The sequence below is a fragment of the Oncorhynchus kisutch genome, unplaced genomic scaffold (genome assembly GCF_002021735.2).
Source record: "Oncorhynchus kisutch isolate 150728-3 unplaced genomic scaffold, Okis_V2 scaffold1423, whole genome shotgun sequence".
Lineage (NCBI taxonomy): Eukaryota > Metazoa > Chordata > Actinopteri > Salmoniformes > Salmonidae > Oncorhynchus > Oncorhynchus kisutch.
Genome location: NW_022263368.1, coordinates 1 through 25,060, shown reverse-complemented (window position 1 = coordinate 25,060; position 25,060 = coordinate 1). Strand labels below are relative to the sequence as shown.

The 25,060-nt window shown below is 43.6% G+C and overlaps 1 pseudogene; it reads left to right on the top strand.

Moving 5' to 3' along the window:
- The first annotated feature begins 17,332 nt into the window (after nucleotides 1–17,332).
- LOC109876650 (ETS translocation variant 5-like) lies at nucleotides 17,333–24,947 on the top strand (annotated as a pseudogene).
- The last annotated feature ends 113 nt before the right edge of the window (nucleotides 24,948–25,060 follow it).

Below are 25,060 nucleotides of genomic sequence, written 5' to 3'. Positions count from 1 at the left end.
ACTGTTGAAAACATGTGCCTTAGCTTTTAGAACGTTCTCACATGGAACGTACGTATTGTATAGAGTCCAAGTAGGTCATCAAAGGAGTGCCTACGCACACACACACACACACACACACACACACAATAGGCATGGGCATGTGACAGGGTCGCTATAGTCTACACACACACACACACACACACACAATAGGCATGGGCATGTGACAGGGTCGCTATAGTCTACACACACACACATACACACACACATTCTTATGAGTACTACATGTACTAACCTGTCTAACTCGGCGGCTCAGCAGCTATGACTGAAAATAGAAATATATACAACTGTGAACAGCGAGCAGAAAACGATAAGCCTAGAAGCCTGAAGGCCTTATAAATACAGGGACGCTAATTGAGTACAGTTTGATCCCTGACTCCAACTGAGGAAGATCAGTCAGAGTGTGAGTCAGGCTGAAACACAGTGCACGGTACTGTAACGCTTTCATTATATGACCTGAAGACATGCTCACAGAGTTCAGGCTTTCATTATATGACCTGAAGACATGCTCACAGAGTTCAGGCTTTCATTATATGACCTGAAGACATGCTCACAGAGTTCAGGCTTTCATTATATGACCTGAAGACATGCTCACAGAGTTCAGGCTTTCATTATATGACCTGAAGACATGCTCACAGAGTTCAGGCTTTCATTATATAACCTGAAGACATGCTCACAGAGTTCAGGCTTTCATTATATGACCTGAAGACATGCTCACAGAGTTCAGGCTTTCATTATATGACCTGAAGACATGCTCACAGAGTTCAGGCTTTCATTATATGACCTGAAGACATGCTCACAGAGTTCAGGCTTTCATTATATGACCTGAAGACATGCTCACAGAGTTCAGGCTTTCATTATATGACCTGAAGACATGCTCACAGAGTTCAGGCTTTCATTATATGACCTGAAGACATGCTCACAGAGTTCAGGCTTTCATTATATGACCTGAAGACATGCTCACAGAGTTCAGGCTTTCATTATATGACCTGAAGACATGCTCACAGAGTTCAGGCTTTCATTATATGACCTGAAGACATGCTCACAGAGTTCAGGCTTTCATTATATGACCTGAAGACATGCTCACAGAGTTCAGGTTTTCATTAAATATCCTGAAGACATGCTCACAGAGTTCAGGCTTTCATTATATAACCTGAAGACATGCTCACAGAGTTCAGGCTTTCATTATATGACCTGAAGACATGCTCACAGAGTTCAGGCTTTCATTATATGACCTGAAGACATGCTCACAGAGTTCAGGCTTTCATTATATGACCTGAAGACATGCTCACAGAGTTCAGGCTTTCATTATATGACCTGAAAACATGCTCACAGAGTTCAGGCTTTCATTATATGACCTGAAGACATGCTCACAGAGTTCAGGCTTTCATTATATGACCTGAAGACATGCTCACAGAGTTCAGGCTTTCATTATATAACCTGAAGACATGCTCACAGAGTTCAGGTTTTTATTATATGACCTGAAGACATGCTCACAGAGTTCAGGTTTTCATTATATGACCTGAAGACATGCTCACAGAGTTCAGGTTTTCATTATATGACCTGAAGACATGCTCACAGAGTTCAGGCTTTCATTATATGACCTGAAGACATGCTCACAGAGTTCAGGCTTTCATTATATGACCTGAAGACATGCTCACAGAGTACAGGCTTTCATTATATAACCTGAAGACATGCTCACAGAGTTCAGGCTTTCATTATATAACCTGAAGACATGCTCACAGAGTTCAGGCTTTCATTATATAACCTGAAGACATGCTCACAGAGTTCAGGCTTTCATTATATGACCTGAAGACATGCTCACAGAGTTCAGGCTTTCATTATATGACCTGAAGACATGCTCACAGAGTTCAGGCTTTCATAATATAACCTGAAGACATGCTCACAGAGTTCAGGTTTTTATTATATGACCTGAAGACATGTTCACAGAGTTCAGGCTTTCATTATATAACCTGAAGACATGCTCACAGAGTTCAGGCTTTCATTATATGACCTGAAGACATGCTCACAGAGTTCAGGCTTTCATTATATGACCTGAAGACATGCTCACAGAGTTCAGGCTTTCATTATATGACCTGAAGACATGCTCACAGAGTACAGGCTTTAATTTTCACTGTAAGGTGAGTCATACATTGTTAGTCCTCAGAGATTCCACACACTGGGAGAATGAACGTCAATGGCCTGTTGTTGAAGGTTTCATTTACTTTACCTATATGACCTGAAGACATGCTGTTGTTGAAGGTTTCATTTACTTTACCTATATGACCTGAAGACATGCTGTTGTTGAAGGTTTCATTTACTTTACCTATATGACCTGAAGACATGCTGTTGTTGAAGGTTTCATTTACTTTACCTATATGACCTGAAGACATGCTGTTGTTGAAGGTTTCATTTACTTTACCTATATGACCTGAAGACATGCTGTTGTTGAAGGTTTCATTTACTTTACCTATATGACCTGAAGACATGCTGTTGTTGAAGGTTTCATTTACTTTACCTATATGACCTGAAGACATGCTGTTGTTGAAGGTTTCGTTTACTTTACCTATATGACCTGAAGACATGCTGTTGTTGAAGGTTTCATTTACTTTACCTATATGACCTGAAGACATGCTGTTGTTGAAGGTTTCATTTACTTTACCTATATGACCTGAAGACATGCTGTTGTTGAAGGTTTCATTTACTTTACCTATATGACCTGAAGACATGCTGTTGTTGAAGGTTTCATTTACTTTACCTGAGTCACCAGGGTTTCTTTGTTTGTTTGTGCATTCCTCCTCCTTCACCCTCCTCTCTTTCTACATCTCTCTCCCTTATCCGTCTGTTGCAACAGTATTTCATTTGTTTGGGATCCCCCAAGGCACAGTGCTCAGCTCCGTTTCTTCCTAAAAAAGGATTGTCATACTTGTTTCTGCCCCAATACAACAACGGAACTAATAGGAGAGTAGCTTTTACATAAAGGGGATGCGTCTGTGAGGAAACATCTCGGTGTTGTCCTAACAAATGCCAAGGGGAAACGGAGACAACCAAGAGAAATCCAACACCAGCTGCAGAAGAGAGCTGAACACAGATAGGTAGCTAAGGCTGCAGTGGGTTATTTTGGCTCTATGCCTGCAGCTTCATGTTTTACATAAGAGCAAATCAGACATGGTGCTGTGCATATGGAGAATGTACAGTGAATCTGACTCAGAAACCTGGGTTGTATTCCCTCAGCAGGGGAGGGACTAGCTGAACTTGTCCAATAAGAAACTATTGTTTTTGTTTTCCGTTGCAAAACCTTTTTTGCTTCGTTTTGCACTAACGAATATGACCCTACTGCACACTGCTCTTGAATATCATACATCATTATAACAATGTAAACGGCTCAACTCACAGTGTTCTTCAAGCATAGTGCATGATCCTCTGTTATGTCAAAAGGTAAAAGCCTATGTCTGGGGGGGCAGTTGTGGTATTACTAAAGTAGGAAACATTTGGTTTGGTTCTGGGTATGTTTTAAACAATAGACAATATTTCCTCATGGATAGAAACATATGCTTTTTCAGACTGTCTTTCCTATCTTGTTGGATATTTCTTGTTTACCTTAATTTGGCATTAGTTTTCTTTAACTTTTTATTTGATGGTTAGTGATAATCCCAACAGCCAGCCTCAAAATAGTCACTGGCCCAGGTAATAATGGTCTTCAGCTGATTGGTTCAACTGACAGGTTGTCACATGGGTTCTAGCAGTAACTGTATACTTATGGCAGGAGTTGCACTCCTTTGCATAGAGAAGGGAGAGGATCTTATAGATTTGATTCATGATGATCAACACTAATCAACAGCTATTGTACCCAAGAAACATCTCATTTTGCCTTTTGCTGAAACAACTTTTTTTGTTTTGTTAAATGAACATAATGTAGAGAGAAGTGGGTCATTGACGTTGCTGCTATAACCTAATCAGTAACCCAATTTCAGCATTTAGGAATGGATTCATTCTAATCTGCACAATCATACGTCTTCCTTTCCCTTACTCTCTAATGGACAGTTCTGTCTGTCGCTCCACCTACAATATCAGTCAGCCAGTCAGCAAGTCAGCCAGTCATTCAGTCAGTCAGCCAGCCAGTCAGCAAGTCAGTCATTCAGTAAGATACTCAGTCAGTCATTCAGCCAGCCAGTCATTCAGTCTGTCAGTCAGTCAGTCAGTCAGTCAGTCGTTCAGTCAGTCAGTCATTCATTCATTCAGTCAGATACTCAGTCAGTCAGCCAGCCAGTCAGCAAGTCAGTCAGTCAGTCATTCAGTCACTCAGCCAGTCAGTCATTCAGCCAGTCAGTCAGCCAGTCAGTCAAACATCAGGGCCCTTTGTTATACCAAAATATACCCACAATTGAAAACATACCTGAATATACAAAGCTACCTTAAACATGACAGTAAACCCACATGTGATCAGTAACTCCATCCACACACAGGCTGCTTGCCTTTCTTCACTGTTGTTGTTTACATTACAATGACAAGATGAAGTGATACTGTGTATGAGTTGATGCAATCACTGTGTCACAATGGATATAGGATATAAGAGGCTGGAGGAATACAATGGATAGAGGATGAAGTAGGACAACACAGGACATTATCCCTGATAGGTTAATAAGTGGATGTGATGTGTCCCTGATAGGTTTATAAGTGGATGTGTCCCTGATAGGTTTATAAGTGGATGTGTCCCTGATAGGTTTATAAGTGGATGTGTCCCTGATAGGTTTATACGTGGATGTGTCCCTGATAGGTTTCTAAGTGGATGTGATGTGTCCCTGGTAGGTTTATAAGTGGATGTGATGTGTCCCTGATAGGTTAATAAGTGGATGTGATGTGTCCCTGATAGGTTTATAAGTGAATGTGATGTGTCCCTGATAGGTTAATAAGTGGATGTGATGTGTCCCTGATAGGTTTATAAGTGGATGTGATGTGTCCCTGATAGGTTTATAAGTGCAGTGCAATTTCTGAACGTAATACAAACTTCTGTGAAAACCAACAATAAAGTACCATCTAATCCTGGGGTTTTAAACTTTTTCAGCTCGAGACCCAAATGAGAAATTGACCGTCCTCCCGTGACCCAAATCGTCCTCCAACAACCCAAATGTGAAGAAATACTGTACTATTATAGAAGTCTTCTCAAAACGTGCAACCCACCTCTCACCAGCCCAGGGCCCACTTTGGGTCCCGACCCATAGTTTAAGAAACCCTGATCTAATCTAATCTCCCCAGTCTACACATACAGTAAGTGCTTGTATCTGGCAGCGTTGTACTGTAAGTCATATGGCTCATTACATGATCAAGCTCTCAAACACACATCACTTTAATTCATTGGTTCACCCCCCCCCCCCCCTCCCCTCCCCTATAACTATTCCCCAAGTCGTTGCTGTAAATGAGAATTTGCTTTCAGTCAAGTTACCTGATAAAATTAGGGTTAAATAAAACCGATATAGTAGTTTCCCTTCCCACAATCCTCTATTCTCTTTAATTTTGTCACAGCCACTTGTATTTCCACATTAGCTAAATCATTACACCCTGTTTTCCTGCTTTCCTCAACACACAAAAGAAGCAGTGCAAGCCCAAGCAGCTATCCACACACTGGTGGGTCATTTATCATGCAATGACTTCTACGGTATAACTTGAAGAAACAGTCCTGCAGTGAGAGAGTACATTTGTATGCAACAAGCAGCACTCACACACATACATATAGCAGCAGTGGAATACGTGTCCTCAGGGATACTTTCCAGAGCCTGGCTGAATGGAGGATGATGCTTCCGACGATGGTGACGTGGAACCCACTACAAAGCCAAGAACTACATACTGTGTTTCAGATCCTCTAATAAAAAAAACGACCCCCTGTCATTATGCAGGACAACATCCAACCACCCAGGGCTCTTCCTCTTTGACTTATGATTGGTTTAACTCATTTAAAACTCTTTCTTTCTCAGTCATCCTATCTTACCTGATGCGGTGCATTTAAAAGGGGAGGGGAGCAAGCCTGGACATGATCTGTTTGGCAGCCATCCTCCCTCACTAGAGCAAATAGCGAGAGATCATTTGTCTCGTGTGTGAGAGCAGGAGAGAGAGAGAGAGAACAAGAGAAAGAGAACAAGGGAAAGCGAGAGAAAGAGAACAAGAGAAGGTGTGGGTGAGAGAGAGAGAGAGAACCAGAGAAAGAGAGAGAACAAGAGAGAGTGAGAGAGAGAGAGAGAGAGAGAGAGAGAGAGAGAGAACAAGAGAGAGAACAAGAGAAAGAGAGAGAACAAGAGAGAGAGAGAGAGAACAAGAGAAAGAGAGAGAGAGAGTGAGAGAGAGAGAGAGAGAGAACAAGAGAAAGAGAGAGAGAGAGTGAGAGAGAGAGAGAGAGAGAGAGAGAGAGAGAGAGAGAGAGAGAGAGAGCGCTGGAGAGAAAGGGAGAGAGATGACCAGCATCAGCATCAGCAGCAACAGGAATCTCTCTTGAAGCACTGAGCAGTCTCATGTAAGAGGCCATTTGGAGATGATTTTAGGTATATCCTCCCTGAGAAAGAAACGTGTGGCAAAGATCAAACCAGAGAAACCCTTCTCTCTGAACAACTAGCAGGCTCTGTGGTGAATATAATTAGGTTGATGGTTAAAATGCTTAGGTATAGGGATGGAATGGCCCTTTCAAATTGGCTGCTTTGCTTGTTAGTTGGAGAAAAATCTAGGCCTAGCACATGATGCAACATGAAGGAATCAGGAAGATGATAGAGACTCCATAATACATTTTTACAATGGTTGGTTGGTTGGGATTATAAAGACAACTTAATAAGATATTCAGACATGTGTATTCCATGTGTTCAGCTATAAGAGGGTAAACAAGTGGGCTAATTTGTGCATTTTCAAGTAGAGTGGAGTAGAGCAGATCACTAGTGATACAGCAGAGCACTAGTGATACAGCAGAGCACTAGTGATACAGTAGAGTAGAGCACTAGTGGTACAGTAGAGTAGAGCAATAGTGATACAGAAGAGTAGACCACTAGTGATACAGTAGAGTAGAGCACTAGTGATACAGTAGAGTAGAGCAATAGTGATACAGTAGAGTAGAGCACTAGTGATACAGTAGAGTAGATCACTAGTGATACAGTAGAGTAGAGCACTAGTGATACAGTAGAGTAGAGCAATAGTGATACAGTAGAGTAGAGCACTAGTGATACAGTAGAGTAGATCACTAGTGATACAGTAGAGTAGAGCACTAGTGATACAGTAGAGAAGAGTCAAATCAAATCACATTTATTTATATATCCCTTTGTACATCAGCTGATTTGTCAAAGTGCTGTACAGAAACCCAGCCTAAAACCCCAAACAGCAAGCAATGCAGGTGTAGAAGCACTAGCACTAGTGATACAGCAGAGCAGAGTAGATCACTAGTGATACAGCAGAGCAGAGTAGATCACTGGTGATACAGCAGAGTAGAGTAGATCACTAGTGATACAGCAGAGTAGAGGAGAGAACTACTGATACAGTAGAGTAGAGCACTAGTGATACAGTAGAGTAGAGCACTAGTGATACAGTAGAGTAGCGCACTACTGATACAGTAGAGTAGAGCACTAGTGATACAGTAGAGTGGAGCACTAGTGATACAGTAGAGTAGATCACTAGTGATAAAGTAGAGTAGAGCACTAGTGATACAGTAGAGTAGAGTAGTAGTGATACAGTAGAGTATATCAGGGAACTAGTGATACAGTAGATCACTAGTGATACAGTAGAGTAGAGCACTAGTGATACAGTAGAGTAGAGCACTAGTGATACAGTAGAGTAGAGCAGTAGTGATACAGTAGAGTAGATTAGAGCACTAGTGATACAGTAGAGTAGAGCACTAGTGATACAGTAGAGTAGAGCAGTAGTGATACAGTAGAGTAGATCACTAGTGATACAGTAGAGTAGATCACTAGTGATACAGTAGAGTAGAGCACTAGTGATACGGTAGAGTAGAGTAGTAGTGATACAGTAGAGTATATCAGAGAACTAGTGATACAGTAGAGCACTAGTGATACAGTAGAGTAGAGCACTAGTGATACAGTAGAGTAGAGCAGTAGTGATACAGTAGAGTAGATCACTAGTGATACAGTAGAGTAGAGCACTAGTGATACAGTAGAGTAGAGCAGTAGTGATACAGTAGAGTAGATCACTAGTGATACAGTAGAGTAGATCACTAGTGATACAGTAGAGTAGAGCACTAATGATACAGTAGAGTAGAGCACTAGTGATACAGTAGAGTAGAGCACTAGTGATACAGTAGAGTAGAGCATTAGTGATACAGTAGAGTAGAGCACTAGTGATACAGTAGAGTAGAGCACTAGTGATACAGTAGAGTAGAGCACTAGTGATACAGTAGAGTAGAGCATTAGTGATACAGTAGAGTAGAGCACTAGTGATACAGTAGAGTAGAGCACTAGTGATACAGTAGAGTAGATCACTAGTGATACAGTAGAGTAGAGCACTAGTGATACAGTAGAGTAGAGCACTAGTGATACAGTAGAGTAGAGCACTAGTGATACAGTAGAGTAGCGCACTACTGATACAGTAGAGTAGAGCACTAGTGATACAGTAGAGTGGAGCACTAGTGATACAGTAGAGTAGATCACTAGTGATAAAGTAGAGTAGAGCACTAGTGATACAGTAGAGTAGAGTAGTAGTGATACAGTAGAGTATATCAGAGAACTAGTGATACAGTAGATCACTAGTGATACAGTAGAGTAGAGCACTAGTGATACAGTAGAGTAGAGCACTAGTGATACAGTAGAGTAGAGCAGTAGTGATACAGTAGAGTAGATTAGAGCACTAGTGATACAGTAGAGTAGAGCACTAGTGATACAGTAGAGTAGAGCAGTAGTGATACAGTAGAGTAGATCACTAGTGATACAGTAGAGTAGAGCACTAGTGATACAGTAGAGTAGAGCACTAGTGATACAGTAGAGTAGAGTAGTAGTGATACAGTAGAGTATATCAGAGAACTAGTGATACAGTAGAACAGTAGTGATACAGTAGAGTAGAGCAGTAGTGATACAGTAGAGTAGATTAGAGCAGTAGTGATACAGTAGAGTAGAGCACTAGTGATACAGTAGAGTAGAGCAGTAGTGATACAGTAGAGTAGATCACTAGTGATACAGTAGAGTAGATCACTAGTGATACAGTAGAGTAGAGCACTAATGATACAGTAGAGTAGAGCACTAGTGATACAGTAGAGTAGAGCACTAGTGATACAGTAGAGTAGAGCATTAGTGATACAGTAGAGTAGAGCACTAGTGATACAGTAGAGTAGAGCACTAGTGATACAGTAGAGTAGAGCACTAGTGATACAGTAGAGTAGAGCATTAGTGATACAGTAGAGTAGAGCACTAGTGATACAGTAGAGTAGAGCATTAGTGATACAGTAGAGTAGAGCACTAGTGATACAGTAGAGTAGAGCAGTAGTGATACAGTAGAGTAGATCACTAGTGGTAGAGTAGAGCACTAGTGATACAGTAGAGTAGAGTACTAGTGATACAGTAGAGTAGATCACAAGTGATACAGTAGAGTAGATCACTAGTGATACAGTAGAGTAGAGCACTAGTGATACAGTAGAGTAGAGCACTAGTGATACAGTAGAGTAGAGCATTAGTGATACAGTCGAGTAGAGCACTAGTGATACAGTAGAGTAGAGCACTAGTGATACAGTAGAGTAGAGTACTAGTGATACAGTAGAGTAGATCACTAGTGATACAGTAGAGTAGATCACTAGTGATACAGTAGAGTAGATCACTAGTGATACAGTAGAGTAGAGCACTAGTGATACGGTAGAGTAGAGTAGTAGTGATACAGTAGAGTATATCAGAGAACTAGTGATACAGTAGAGCACTAGTGATACAGTAGAGTAGAGCACTAGTGATACAGTAGAGTAGAGCAGTAGTGATACAGTAGAGTAGATCACTAGTGATACAGTAGAGTAGAGCACTAGTGATACAGTAGAGTAGAGCAGTAGTGATACAGTAGAGTAGATCACTAGTGATACAGTAGAGTAGATCACTAGTGATACAGTAGAGTAGAGCACTAATGATACAGTAGAGTAGAGCACTAGTGATACAGTAGAGTAGAGCACTAGTGATACAGTAGAGTAGAGCATTAGTGATACAGTAGAGTAGAGCACTAGTGATACAGTAGAGTAGAGCACTAGTGATACAGTAGAGTAGATCACTAGTTATACAGTAGAGTAGAGCACTAGTGATACAGTAGAGTAGAGCACTAGTGATACAGTAGAGTAGAGCACTAGTGATACAGTAGAGTAGAGCACTAGTGATACAGTAGAGTAGAGCATTAGTGATACAGTAGAGTAGAGCACTAGTGATACAGTAGAGTAGAGCAGTAGTGATACAGTAGAGTAGATCACTAGTGGTAGAGTAGAGCACTAGTGATACAGTAGAGTAGAGTACTAGTGATACAGTAGAGTAGATCACAAGTGATACAGTAGAGTAGATCACTAGTGATACAGTAGAGTAGAGCACTAGTGATACAGTAGAGTAGAGCACTAGTGATACAGTAGAGTAGAGCATTAGTGATACAGTCGAGTAGAGCACTAGTGATACAGTAGAGTAGAGCACTAGTGATACAGTAGAGTAGAGTACTAGTGATACAGTAGAGTAGATCACTAGTGATACAGTAGAGTAGATCACTAGTGATACAGTAGAGTAGATCACTAGTGATACAGTAGAGTAGAGCACTAGTGATACGGTAGAGTAGAGTAGTAGTGATACAGTAGAGTATATCAGAGAACTAGTGATACAGTAGAGCACTAGTGATACAGTAGAGTAGAGCACTAGTGATACAGTAGAGTAGAGCAGTAGTGATACAGTAGAGTAGATCACTAGTGATACAGTAGAGTAGAGCACTAGTGATACAGTAGAGTAGAGCAGTAGTGATACAGTAGAGTAGATCACTAGTGATACAGTAGAGTAGATCACTAGTGATACAGTAGAGTAGAGCACTAATGATACAGTAGAGTAGAGCACTAGTGATACAGTAGAGTAGAGCATTAGTGATACAGTAGAGTAGAGCATTAGTGATACAGTAGAGTAGAGCACTAGTGATACAGTAGAGTAGAGCACTAGTGATACAGTAGAGTAGAGCACTAGTGATACAGTAGAGTAGAGCATTAGTGATACAGTAGAGTAGAGCACTAGTGATACAGTAGAGTAGAGCACTAGTGATACAGTAGAGTAGAGTACTAGTGATACAGTAGAGTAGATCACTAGTGATACAGTAGAGTAGATCACTAGTGATACAGTAGAGTAGATCACTAGTGATACAGTAGAGTAGAGCATTAGTGATACAGTAGAGTACAGCATTAGTGATACAGTAGAGTAGAGCACTAGTGATACAGTAGAGTAGAGCACTAGTGATACAGTAGAGTAGAGCATTAGTGATACAGTAGAGTAGAGCATTAGTGATACAGTAGAGTACAGCATTAGTGATACAGTAGAGTACAGCATTAGTGATACAGTAGAGTAGAGCACTAGTGATACAGTAGAGTAGAGCATTAGTGATACAGTAGAGTAGAGCACTAGTGATACTGTGCAGTACAGCAGGGCCCCCTGCCAGCATTGGGGAACATCTCACACCACATGTATTTCCATGGGCACAAGCACTGTTCATGACATCAACTGTTCACACCCTTCTTGTTGGTGGAGAGAATGTTGCAGGTTTAAAGCTAATTTCCTGCAATTCTACACATTTTGTCATGGGGTGTGAAGAAAGCATTGCAGTTTTAAAGCTATTTTTTTTGCAATTCTATACATTTTGCCATGTTTAATGTGTATTCATGTGATATTTAAGTGGCAAAAAAAATACAACAATATCTATGGGCTAATAAACCTAAATAAAAACACATTATCTGACATGGGCTAGTTGATCTGGACATTTCTGACAAGTTATAAATATCTCTCTAAGGTCTGCAATGACTGACATGACAAGAGGAACTGATGATGCAATACCTAATATAGAAATGACACCTTGTGCATTCTACTATTACAACTTTCAAGAGTAAGTTTAATGCCGGACTGAGTTCCTCTAAAAAATAATAATGTATATGTAATAATAAATATATTTATTTATTTTGTTTGGGGGGGGGGCACAGTTTGGGAACCACTGCAGTACAGTAGTGAGCAGTCAATTTCCTCACGTTTTAACCAGGAGTTATAGGGTGTACATAACCAATAACATTAATATACTGTACTTCACCCTACATGAAGTGGCAGCATAATCCCACCACATAGCCTAGTAGTTCAGAGAGACAGAAAGAGAGGCATTGCGCTATGATGATGGTGGGTGAGAGAGGTGAGCTATGATAATGGTGGGTGAGAGAGGTGACCTATGATAATGGTGGGTGAGAGAGGTGGGCTATGATAATGGTGGGTGAGAGAGGTGGGCTATGATAATGGTGGGTGAGAGAGGTGGGCTATGATAATGGTGGGTAAGAGAGCTGGGCTATGATAATGGTGGGTGAGAGAGCAGTGAGCTATGATAATGGTGGGTGAGAGAGGTGGGCTATGATAATGGTGGGTGAGAGAGGTGGGCTATGATAATGGTGGGTAAGAGAGCTGGGCTATGATAATGGTGGGTGAGAGAGCAGTGAGCTATGATAATGGTGGGTGAGAGAGGTGAGCTATGATAGTGGTGGGTGAGAGAGCGGTGAGCTTCATGGTCTAGATCCCTCTGCTTAGGAACAATGGGAAGGGTAATGAACTAGAATTAGTTCAAAGGGGAATTAGAGAGGAATCTGCTGCTCCTAGCTGGACAGACATACTGCTTGAAATGTGGGAGACGGGAGGGGGGAGAGATGAAGAGTCTTTGAAGCATACAGTCATGATACTGCATGGTAAATACTATCAAAGAGCCACGAGAACTGTTACCAAACTGTGTGCTTGTGCCAAATGGTACCCTATTCCCTATGTAGTGCACTACTTTTGACAGGGCTCTGATCAAAAGTAGTGCACTACGTAAGGAATAGGGTGCCATTTCAGACGCAACCTGTACAGATGTCTGCAGGCTTCAGAGGGAGGAGGCTAGGAGACCTGGAGGGGGATCTGGGAACACAGCCAATGAGGACAAAGGGAGCTGTATTCGATCACAGGACTGTGTGAATTTGGGGGTCTTGTGAATGTGCACTCTGGGCTGGTGTTGGTGCATACCTGTACCAAGGGTACCAACGTAGGGTGAGAAGGGGTCAGTAGGCCAGTGGGTTGGGTACAAATACTCCAAAGATAGACCGCACAGGGTGGTGGAAAGACCCTTTGAAGACCTGGGTCGTGTTCATTAGGCACTAAAAGGAAGAAACCTGACTGAAACAGGGAGTGACTACCTGGACTTGTCCAACTCATTTTGTTTTCCGTTGCAATACATTTTGCTAGGGTGTGCACTACTGAATAACGTCCCTGGTGTGAATAATAGATGTGCAGAGACACCACTAACACCAGGCCTCTGATCCAGTCCTACGGACAGAGACACCACTAACACCAGGCCTCTGATCCAGTCCTACGAACAGAGAGACACCACTAACAGCAGGCCTCTGATCCAGTCCTACGAACAGAGAGACACCACTAACACCAGGCCTCTGATCCAGTCCTATGAACAGAGAGACACCACTAACACCAGGCCTCTGATCCAGTCCTATGAACAGAGAGACACCACTAACACCAGGCCTCTGATCCAGTCCTATGAACAGAGAGACACCACTAACACCAGGCCTCTGATCCAGTCCTACGAACAGAGAGACACCACTAACACCAGGCCTCTGATCCAGTCCTATGAACAGAGAGACACCACTAACACCAGGCCTCTGCAATCCACACAGCAGAGATGGAACAGAGAGACACCACTAACACCAGGCCTCTGATCCAGTCCTACTGCAATCCACACAGCAGAGATGGAACAGAGAGACACCACTAACACCAGGCCTCTGATCCAGTCCTACTGCAATCCACACAGCAGAGATGGAACAGAGAGACACCACTAACACCAGGCCTCTGATCCAGTCCTACTGCAATCCACACAGCAGAGATGGAACAGGGAGACAATGTATTATGGAAGGGGTGAGCATGGAGAAAGCCAACACAAAGGGAACTGCAATGCTCCTAGCGTGGTGATTGGTCAACAACGACAGTGTAAATTGTGGTCATTGGTAAATAACGACAGGGTAAAATGTGGTGATTTGTCAATAATGACAGTGTAAAGTGTGGTGATTGGTCAATAAGGCCTTGGTTTGCCAAGTAAGTGGATAACACCACAGGAGGTTGGTGGCACCTTAATTGGTGAGGAAGGGCTCGTAGTAATGACTGGAGTGGAATCAGTGGAATGGTATGAAATACATCAAACACATGGTTTCTATGTGCTTGATACCATTCCATTCGCTCCGTTCCAGACATTATTATGAGCCGTCCTCCTCTCAGCAGCCTCCACTGGATAACACTTTCATCGATCAAATTCATTTTTAGATACCTGTCCTGTTTGCAATTCCTTCATAACGTGTAAAGTATGAAACATCCACAACCATAAAATACATTGGAATAGACATGCCCATATATAAACAGCAAATACAAGTCCCAGGGGAATAGAACCAATGTGAAAGATAGGATGTGTTACACCGTAGAGTTACACTGACTGGACGAAACATTAAGGACAACTGCTCTTTCCATGATATAGACTGACCAGGTGAAAGCTATGATCCCTTATTGATGTCACTTGTTAAATCCACTTCAATCAGTGTAGATGAAGGGTAAAAGAAGGATGTTTAAGCCTTGAGACAATTGAGACATGGATTGTTTATGTGCCATTCAGAGGGGTGAATGGGCCAGACAACATATTGAAGTGCCTTTGAACGGGGTCTGGTAGTGCAGTGCACTCGGGAAGTATTCAGACCCTTTGACTTCTTCCACATGTTATTACGTTACAGCCTTATTCTAAAAATGGAATCAATCTTTTTTCCCTCATCGATCTACACACAATACCCCCATAATGACAAAGCAAAAATAGGTTTTAGACATTTCTGCTCATTTATTTTAAATAAAAAACTGAAATATCACATTTTCAGACACTTTACTTAGTATTTTGTTGAAGCACCTTTGGCAGCGATTGCAGCCTTGAGTCTTCTTGGGTATGATGCTGCAAGCTTGGCACACCTACTATATTTGGGGAGTTTCTCCCATTCTTCTCTGCAGATCTTCTCAAGCTCTGTCAGGTTGGATGGGGAGTGTTGCTGCACAGCTATTTTCAGGTCTCTCCAGAGATGCTGTATCGGGTTCAAGTCCGGGCTCTGGCTGGGCCACTCAAGGACATTCAGAGACTTGTCCCAAAGCCACTCTTGCGTTGTCTTAGCTGTGTGCTTCCACTGAAAAACACCCCCACAGCATGATGCTGCCACACCGTGCTTCACTGTAGGGATAGTGCCAGACATGAAGCTTGGCATTCAGGCCAAGCTTGGCATTCAGGCCAAGAGTTCAATCTTGGTTTCATTAGACCAGATAATCTTGTTTCTCATAGTCTGAGTCCTTTAGGTGTCTTTGGCAAATCATATGCTTTTTACTGAGGAGTGGCTTCCGTCTGGCCACTCTACCGTAAAGGTCTGATTAGTGGAGTGCAGCAGAGATGGTTGTCCTTCTGGAAGGTTCTCCCATCTTCACAGAGGAACTCTGGAGCTCTGTCGGAGTGACCATCGGGCCTTGGTCACCTCCCTGACCAAGGCCCTTCTCCACCGATTGCTCAATTTGGCTGGGCAGCCAGCTCTAGGAAGAGTCTAGGTGGTTCCAAACTTCTTCCATTTAAGAATGATGGAGGCGACTGAGTTCTTGGGGACCTTCAATGCTGTGTAAATGTTTTGGTACCCTTCCCCAGATTTGTGCCTCGACACAATCCTGTCTCGGAGCTCTACGGACAATTCGTTCGACCTCATGGCTTGGTTTTTGATCTGACATGCACTGTCAACTGTGGGACCTTATATAGACAGGTGTGTGATTGATTATTTAAATAAGGTATTTCAGTTTAGCATTTTTTTTATAAATTAGTAAAAAATTCTAAAATTCACTTTGTCATTATGGAGTATTAGAATTATTATGTGTAAAAATGTCCACTAGTGATCTAAAATGATTTAATCCATTTTAGAATAAGGCTGTAACGTAACAAAATTTGGAAAAAGTCAAGGGGTCTTAATACTTTCCGAATGCACTGTAGGAGCCGGGTTCATCTGTTTGTGCCAAGAACTGCAACACTACTGGGTTTTTCACGCTCAGAAGTTTCTCCTGTGTTCAACTCAATATTAGGTCTCTCCCGAGCCCGTACGGGAGTTGTAGCGATGAGACAAGATAGTAGCTACTAAACAATTGGAAACCATGAAATTGGGGAGAAAAAGGGGTAAAACTATATTTTAAAGGAAGGTGTTTCCTAATGTTTGGTATACTCAGAGTATATCTCTGTAATACCATAGTTCCATCTGTTTAATACGATAGAGTCTGTGCAGACAATGGAGCATTCCTCTGTATCACCATAACAAGGTAGTATGAGGTCATAATGGGAGCTATAATTACCCTGCAAGTCAGATCATGTTTGGCATTTAATCGACTGTAACAATTTTAGCCCTTTCTTATCTGACTGCAGTTCAACCCTGGGCAGAATAGTGTGTGTGTGGCGTGTATGCGTGCGTGTGTGTGAGCTTGCGTGCATGTAGCGTGCATGTGTGTCTGTCTGTGTGTGCATACATACAGTACATGCGTGTGTGTTTGTGTGATGACTTGTGTCCAGACTCCCTACAGCCAGCTCTGTCCTGAGAATATCACAACAACTTACCCAACTCCAAGCAGTTAATCAATGCCAGAAGAAAAAACTAAAAAACATGTGAAAATGGAAACTGCATATCCTGCTGTTTTCCTACACAAGGCAGCTTTTCTAAACTGAAAATGGAAAATATGTAGCAAGATTTTGTAATAGCAATGTAGCATGATGCTATAATAACTATGTAACAACTTTGTAGCAAAACATTGTATCTGGTTGTTGTATGAATGTACTCGAGTTATAAGTTTCAAGATGTCAGTATCTGTTTCTACTGTACATTTTTCGTTTCCACCCGGTGTCTGGCCGTCAGACGTGAATGAAAAGCAGTCATTCATAAAAACAAGACAAGCTCGCTTACCATTGGTCACTGGGGTCCAAAGAGCTCTCTGAACGTCAATTGGCCAGTCACTTGAATGGCATTGTGTAATAACCAATTGGCGTGTATTATGGAGTCCTCTATTTTGGCTTCAGGGAAAACCAGACGATTCCATTCAGAAATCCACAGTCAAGCTTTGTGTGAGAAGAGCATAGACGACAACCCTGAAAGAACGTTTGCAACAGCGTGGAGTGAAACAGAACTTATTTTCAACATTGCAAAGGAATTAAATCTTCGCAAATGTGAGTTTAACATCAAACTATCAACCGCAACAAAAAAGATGCGTATAAGGTGTTTGCGTTAGTTTATTTCTAGCGCCTGTAATAATGCATTTACTTTGACCGACTAGTATCCGTAGAATGCGAGCTCTCTGCCAAGCATTTTCTAGCTGTCTGGTGAGGGGGGGGGGGGGGGGGGGTAGAAATGTGAACGCCATTTTATATGTATCTTAATTTGGGAACCATTTTCTTATTTGTAGTCAAATGTTTTTACAGTACTTTGACGTGAGAATGTTTATGTTGCAGTATTTTGACTTGCTACGGCGCATGCAGCATCTTCATAGACGGTTCTAACATTTATGAATGGAAGGTTCGAACCCCCCCTTAGCTCAGGGATCAAATTTCACTTCATTGAGAAAAACAAGCTGAGGCCATGAGAGGGGGAATAGGAAACGGTAGAGGGAGGAGGGTCTGGGGGGGGGAGTTTAGCTACTTCTTGAACTGGCTCAGATTTTCTTTGCTGAGATTAACCCTCTGCTGCCCTGAATAAATAACTTTATCCAATACTTGTCAAATAATGCTGAAATTTGATCTCTAAATGTTTTATTCAGATTCTTGCATGTATACGTGTTATATGTTCCATTATGAAGATAGTTTATCCAATGTTTAGATATCAAGGACTACTTAACTCAATACCCTGATTTGCATCCTATTTTTGAACACTTATTCAAAACAGCTCCCTCCTAGTCCTTCTACTTATTGTAATGTCAACAGTCTCATCTCCAAATAGCTTACTGTGCCTTGCTGCCTTGCTTATGTAAGAACTTAGTCCCCAGCGTATTGAGAACATGCTCACTGGCATAGTGTACAGCCCGCCAGCACTACGATGCAGGGAGGATTACGCAAACAAACAACACAAAACAAACACCCAAGACAGAGGAAAGGAACAACTGTCTTATCCTGAAGGCCGGCTGGCACTATGCCCTAGTGACTACTTTAGACCAGGAAACATAGGGCACTACTTTAGACCAGGACCCATAGTGCACTACTTTAGACCAGGACCCATAGTGCACTACTTTAAACCAGGACCCATAGGGAATAGGGCACTACTTTAAATCAGGACCCATAGTGCACTACTTTAGACCGGGGCCCATAGGACATAGTACACTACTTTAGACCAGGGTCCATAGTGCACTACTTTAGACCAGGACCCATAGGGCATAGTGCACTACTTTAGACCGGGGCCCATAGGGCATAGTGCACTACTTTAGACCAGGACCCATAGGACATAGTGCACTACTTTAGACCAGGACCCATAGGACATAGTGCACTACTTTAGACCAGGACCCATAGGACATACTGCACTACTTTAGACCAGGACCCATAGGACATAGTGCACTACTTTAGACCAGGACCCATAGGACATAGTGCACTACTTTAGACCAGGACCCATAGGACATAGTGCACTACTTTAGACCAGGACCCATAGGACATAGTGCACTACTTTAGACCAGGACCCATAGGACATAGTGCACTACTTTAGACCAGGACCCATAGGACATAGTGCACTACTTTAGACCAGGACTCATAGGACATAGTGCACTACTTTAGACCAGGACTCATAGGGCATAGTGCACTACTTTAGACCAGGACTCATAGGGCATAGTGCACTACTTTAGACCAGGACTCATAGGGCATAGTGCACTACTTTAGACCAGGACTCATAGGGCATAGTGCACTACTTTAGACCAGGACTCATAGGGCATAGTGCACTACTTTAGACCAGGACTCGTAGGGCATAGTGCACTACTTTAGACCAGGACTCGTAGGGCATAGTGCACTACTTTAGACCAAGGCCCATAGGATATAGTGCACTATACAGGGAATAGGTTAGGTTGCCATTTGGGAAACGTCCTATGTCTGTGTTGACGTTATATGACAGGTGATTTGGGTATAAGCTACTGACCAGGGGGCACACTTTTCTCTGCTCTCCACAGAAAGAACAGACAGACGAACGAGCGTCTCCTGCTGCTACCGTCAGCCCCTCCTCCCCCTCCACCCCTCCAACACCAACTTCAGTCCCGAGGGCGTGAAGATTTTCAGGCAACATGGATGGATTTTATGACCAGCAAGTCCCTTTCATGGCCCCCTCCAGGGTGAGTGTTTGGATGACTCTCTGGATGTTTTCTCTGATAGTTTTTCAAGATAGGATTTTGATCAAAGCACTAATCTGAAACTTTTCATAGTGGATTAAGATAACAATGACTTTTTAGCATACATGGATGCTTAGGGATTTGTTCACACCAATGCAATCACTAATGTTGTAGGTGTTTTAAACATTGTACTAGCAGAATTGTCACGTGGAAGAACCAGCGAACACGCCATTTAACGACCGGAAGAGAAAGTTTGTTGACACTGAGCTCGCCCAGGACACAGAAGATCTCTTTCAGGACCTCATGCAACTTCAAGAGACATGGATTGCAGAAGGTGAGTTCTGATCTTGTATTTCAGAAGGTTTTCAATCTTGCATCATACTCATTGTTTTTAGTAACATCAGGGGTTTACGCGAGGCTATTGAATCAGGAAAAACTGGAAAATAGGTTGTTATAAGAACTTTATACGACTTCCTCTTTTTGACAAGTGTATCATAAATATTTACTGTATTTTTGACTGTCCTGCATCATAAATATTTACTGTATTTTTGACTGTCCTGCATCATAAATATTTACTGTATTTTTTACTACTGTATCATAAATATTACTGTATTTTTAACTGTACTGTATCAAGTGCATTATATTTGTTCTATGAAGCATATTAAAGTGACTCAGCCACGTGGCATTGCCTTCCACAAGTTAGTCGTTTAACTCTCTCTGTCCCCTCTTTCAGCTCAGGTGCCTGATGACGAACAGTTTGTTAGTCATTTAACTCTCTCTGTCCCCTCTTTCAGCTCAGGTGCCTGATGACGAACAGTTTGTTAGTCATTTAACTCTCTCTGTCCCCTCTTTCAGCTCAGGTGCCTGATGACGAACAGTTTGTCCCAGATTTCCAGTCGGATAACCGTAAGTACCAACCAATGAAATATGTCCGTACGTGTATGTGTGTTACAGAGGGGAATCAACAGCGTCTGCTCCTGCATTTCCTAATGTATCCTTTAATTCCCAGACATGGTCTTTGACACAACATACAAGCACAACAAGGAGATGTACTGGTTTTCCAATACCAGTCTTATCCAGTTGGCATATTAACTCAGTGCGTCACAGTGAGTGTGTTTTTATGGGTATGTGGTTAGGGCTTTCGGGTTGCCTGTGTAGGCTGAGGGCTAACATTATCGACAGATTTGCCTCGTCGAAAGCAGAAATCCAATTGATGTCATTGAGCCCTGATTTAACCAACCTCCACTCACCCTGCAGTGGACCTACTTCTGCCCTGTTGCCAATCAGTGTCCTTAATGCACACCTTGCCTTTTTGTTAGTAAAAAAAAAAAGAAGTGTGTATTTTATAACAAAACCTGCATTGTTGGTTAAGGACTTGTAAGTAAGCATTTCACTGTAAGGTCTACAGCTGTTGTATTCGGCGCATGTGACAAATACAATTTGATTTGATTATTGGATTGTAGGGATTTGTGTTCCAACGAAGGCGCAGGAATAATAGGGCTACCTCCAGAATAAGACGTTACTCACTTGGTGAAAATCAAGAATCTTGTGGTTTTATACCAGAAATCCCTCAGCTCTCCTCTTTGATCGTCAACCCGGATGAGAACAATCCTATTCTCTGATCTCTGCCCAAATCCACCACATTAACATCAGAGGAAATAAAGAGAGAACGGTTTGAAACGGGGAGATTTTCTGTTGCATTAGTTTTGCTACGGTGGGCCTTACTTAACATGACCCAGGTGCACCATAGCAGCCTGGGATGGCCTTCCATGGAGTCCCAACCTACTAACCACAGCTCTTGGCTGCTAGGATGGGCTGCGTTCCAATCCAAGCCCACAGAACCCTCATGCTGTTTGCTTTATACTCATCTCCTCTCTCCTTTCTCTGTCTAGAATAATATATGCATGAGGTTTGAATGGAAGCCTTTGATTGTGGGCTCCAGACGGAGCTGTAAGCCTGGTGTAGTTGCAGGCCTGGGTTTCAAGATGTGAATGATCCTGTGGAGGAAGAAAGAGTGTTTTTAGAGGCCCGGTATCGCCTTGTTTCCCTGTAACGTTTTATTTCATTGTTGCGGATGCAGCTAGTGACATGTTTAATGCAGTGTGTACACACTGAGTGAATTGTGCCGTGGCACAGCCGGGCGATTGTTGTGTTTGCTGAAGAGTCTGAGTGTGTGTGTGCGGCGACGGGGTTGGCATGACGCTCCCTAGTTTGGCACGCTGCAAGTTGGTCTCACAGACCCTGCATTCAGCAGTCCTCTCTCTCTCGTGTGTGTGTGTGTGCGTGGACTCTGCAGCTGGGCAAAGGGGCAGTGTCCATAGCGATCAAATGGCATTATGCCATCATCTCCTTACTCCTTAATTTAGCAATGAACTTGGCTGAGAAGTGAGAACACACTCTTATTAACTACCAGTTAGTGATTTAAAGAAACGCTGCAAGATTTGCCATGGCAAATGATTTGAAACTGAGATTTAAATGTCTTCTGGCCGCGCTTGAGAGTTGCACTGTGTTTCATTCATAGATGCTAGGTGTTCAAAACTTAATCTTATAATGGAGGTCACTATGGACACTGAGAGGCCTAACCCCATAACGTGAATGTGTTTTTGACTGCTGGCCCGTGGCTGCGGAAGCTGAATGATGGCCGTTCTGTGGCACAACAGGAAATGGAGAGTTGATGTAGGCACAGACTCAGCCTCTGACAGACCCAGCCTCTGCACAGACCCAGCCTCCGACAGACCCAGCCTCTGACAGACCCAGCCTCTGACAGACCCAGCCTCTGACAGACCCAGCCTCTGACAGACCCAGCCTCTGACAGACCCAGCCTCTGCACAGACCCAGCCTCTGACAGACCCAGCCTCTGCACAGACCCAGCCTCTGACAGACCCAGCCTCTGCACAGACCCAGCCTCTGCACAGACCCAGCCTCTGCACAGACCCAGCCTCTGGACAGACCCAGCCTCTGACAGACCCAGCCTCTGCACAGACCCAGCCTCTGCAACAGACCCAGCCTCTGCACAGACCCAGCCTCTGCCAGACCCAGCCTCTGCCAGACCCAGCCTCTGCCAGACCCAGCCTCTGCACAGACCCAGCCTCTGCACAGACCCAGCCTCTGCACAGACCCAGCCTCTGCACAGACCCAGCCTCTGGACAGACCCAGCCTCTGGACAGACCCAGCCTCTGACAGACCCAGCCTCTGGACAGACCCAGCCTCTGGACAGACCCAGCCTCTGACAGACCCAGCCTCTGGACAGACCCAGCCTCTGACAGACCCGGCCTCTAACAGACCCGGCCTCTGGACAGACCCAGCCTCTGACAGACCCAGCTTCTGGACAGACCCAGCTTCTGGACAGACCCGGCCTCTGACAGACCCGGCCTCTGACAGACCCGGCCTCTGACAGACCCGGCCTCTGGACAGACCCGGCCTCTGACAGACCCGGCCTCTGACAGACCCGGCCTCTGATGCCAACACAGTCCTACTGTATGTACAGACACACAATGGTTGCCTAAGTTACTAACTGGTGGTGGAAGTCGGAGCAGACTGTTCTGGTCTGTGTAATTTAATACAAAGGCATCTTTGTTACTGGTCTGATTGTTGCCTTGGAAACAATACAAAAAAATAGTGAAAGTACACTGTTTGTCTTTCAGTGCTGGGTTTATAGTTTTCCCTCCCAAATGGAAGGACAGATTTACAACCTCACCAATTCACTAAACAACAAACATTTGGGAAGTTGGAATTAAAGACAAATCCCAGCATAGGAGACACATTTGATCCTTTGATAGAAAACTATTTAGCTTCTTATTCCTTAGTGAAGCACACAAAACAAGAATACTGAGTAAATATATTCAACGTAGTGATTATTTTGTGAATCTTTGGCATATATTATATATTTCAGTTTTTTAAATGTTTTCTCCTTTCTTCAAAGTAATGTTCCATGGACCTCCAGCCAATAAAGTGAAGCGAGAGTCCAGCGCCTCCAGAGATCTGTCCCCTGCAGTCAGGAACAACAGAGACTCTACACAGACAAGTGCCTTTACAGCTACAGGTACGTTACAGTACACACTGAGACGGACCAGGTTTTGACACCCCACACAAATTGTACTCTCAGTAGCAAGATGTATTTTCAGTTACAACCAATAAAAGATCATAAAAGAGGGTAAGGCATAATAAAGTTCACTACTAAGACATTGCTTAATTAGATATACCTACATCAAGTTGATAAGGCCTGGGGGGGGTGTGTCATATGGCCCATATACCCCGACTAAGGGCTGTTCTTACGAGTGCCCAGATACAGCCCTTAGCTGTGGTATATTGGCCATATACCACAAACCCCCCCAAGGTGCCTTAGTGCTATATAAATCTAATTTATTTGTCACATGCGCCGAATACAACAGGTGTACAGCCATGCTCTACAGGCCCAAGTTAACCCCTTCCATCCCCTCCTCCTCCACAGTGCCTACAACAGGAAGCCCACTTGGCATCAATACTTAACCCCACCCTCCACACCCGCCTCACCCTGCAGCCCCGCCCCCACCCGGGGACACCACCCCTACAGAGGCAGATCACGTCCCTGTCCAGGCAACACACCCCGGCCACAGTCGTCTAACTCACGGGCACAGCCCCTCCCACCACCGGACACTCCCGCCACGCCAAAGCCAGCCTTTCGCTGTGCCCCGCCTACCTGTCAATCACTCCGATGCCTCCTACAGCTCAGAACACAGGTGAGTTGGCACCATGTGTTGGCTCAGGTTGGCACCATGTGTTGACACCATGCACTGTTTGACCCCATAGCTTGTATATCTTGGTTGTAAAGCCATGATTGGAACTACTGTAGGCTGGGACTCAGCATGCATGTTCAGTGCTACAGTTGAAATCCCATTGTTGTATGATTCTCTGGTTTAAGACCCTAATTGACTCTCTCTGTCTCTCTCTCTGTCTCTCTCTCTCTCTGTCTCTCTGCAGGTTCCAGCGGCAGCTCTCTGAGCCATGTCTGCCTTTCCTCCGCCTGACGGTGCCGCCTGTACCCTTACCCCCCTCAGCCAAGTCACCCCCACCGGGCCCCCCTGTCCCGGGATGGCCGCCCCACATCTACCAGCGGCACCTGTCAGAGCCCTTGGTCTCCTCCCTGCTCAGGGCTTCAAGCAGGAGCTGGTGGACCTCCGTTACACCGAGCAGGGGGTCCCCACCATGGGCCCTCCCCGCACCCCGTTCCAGGGCCTCTCTATAAAGCAGGAGCCCCGGGATTTCTGCTTTGACCAAGGTGAGCCCTGGGGAATCGCTGGATGGCAACAGTCTTTGAGGCTCAGTTTCACACTCATAGATTAGACCAGTCCTGGAGTTTAAAAAAACAGTTGGAGGGAGAATCTCAAGGAAGAAGTGTTTCTCCTTCCATGCCTAGGCTTAATCTGAGTCCGACGGAAGGCCCTAAGGGTTTGGAG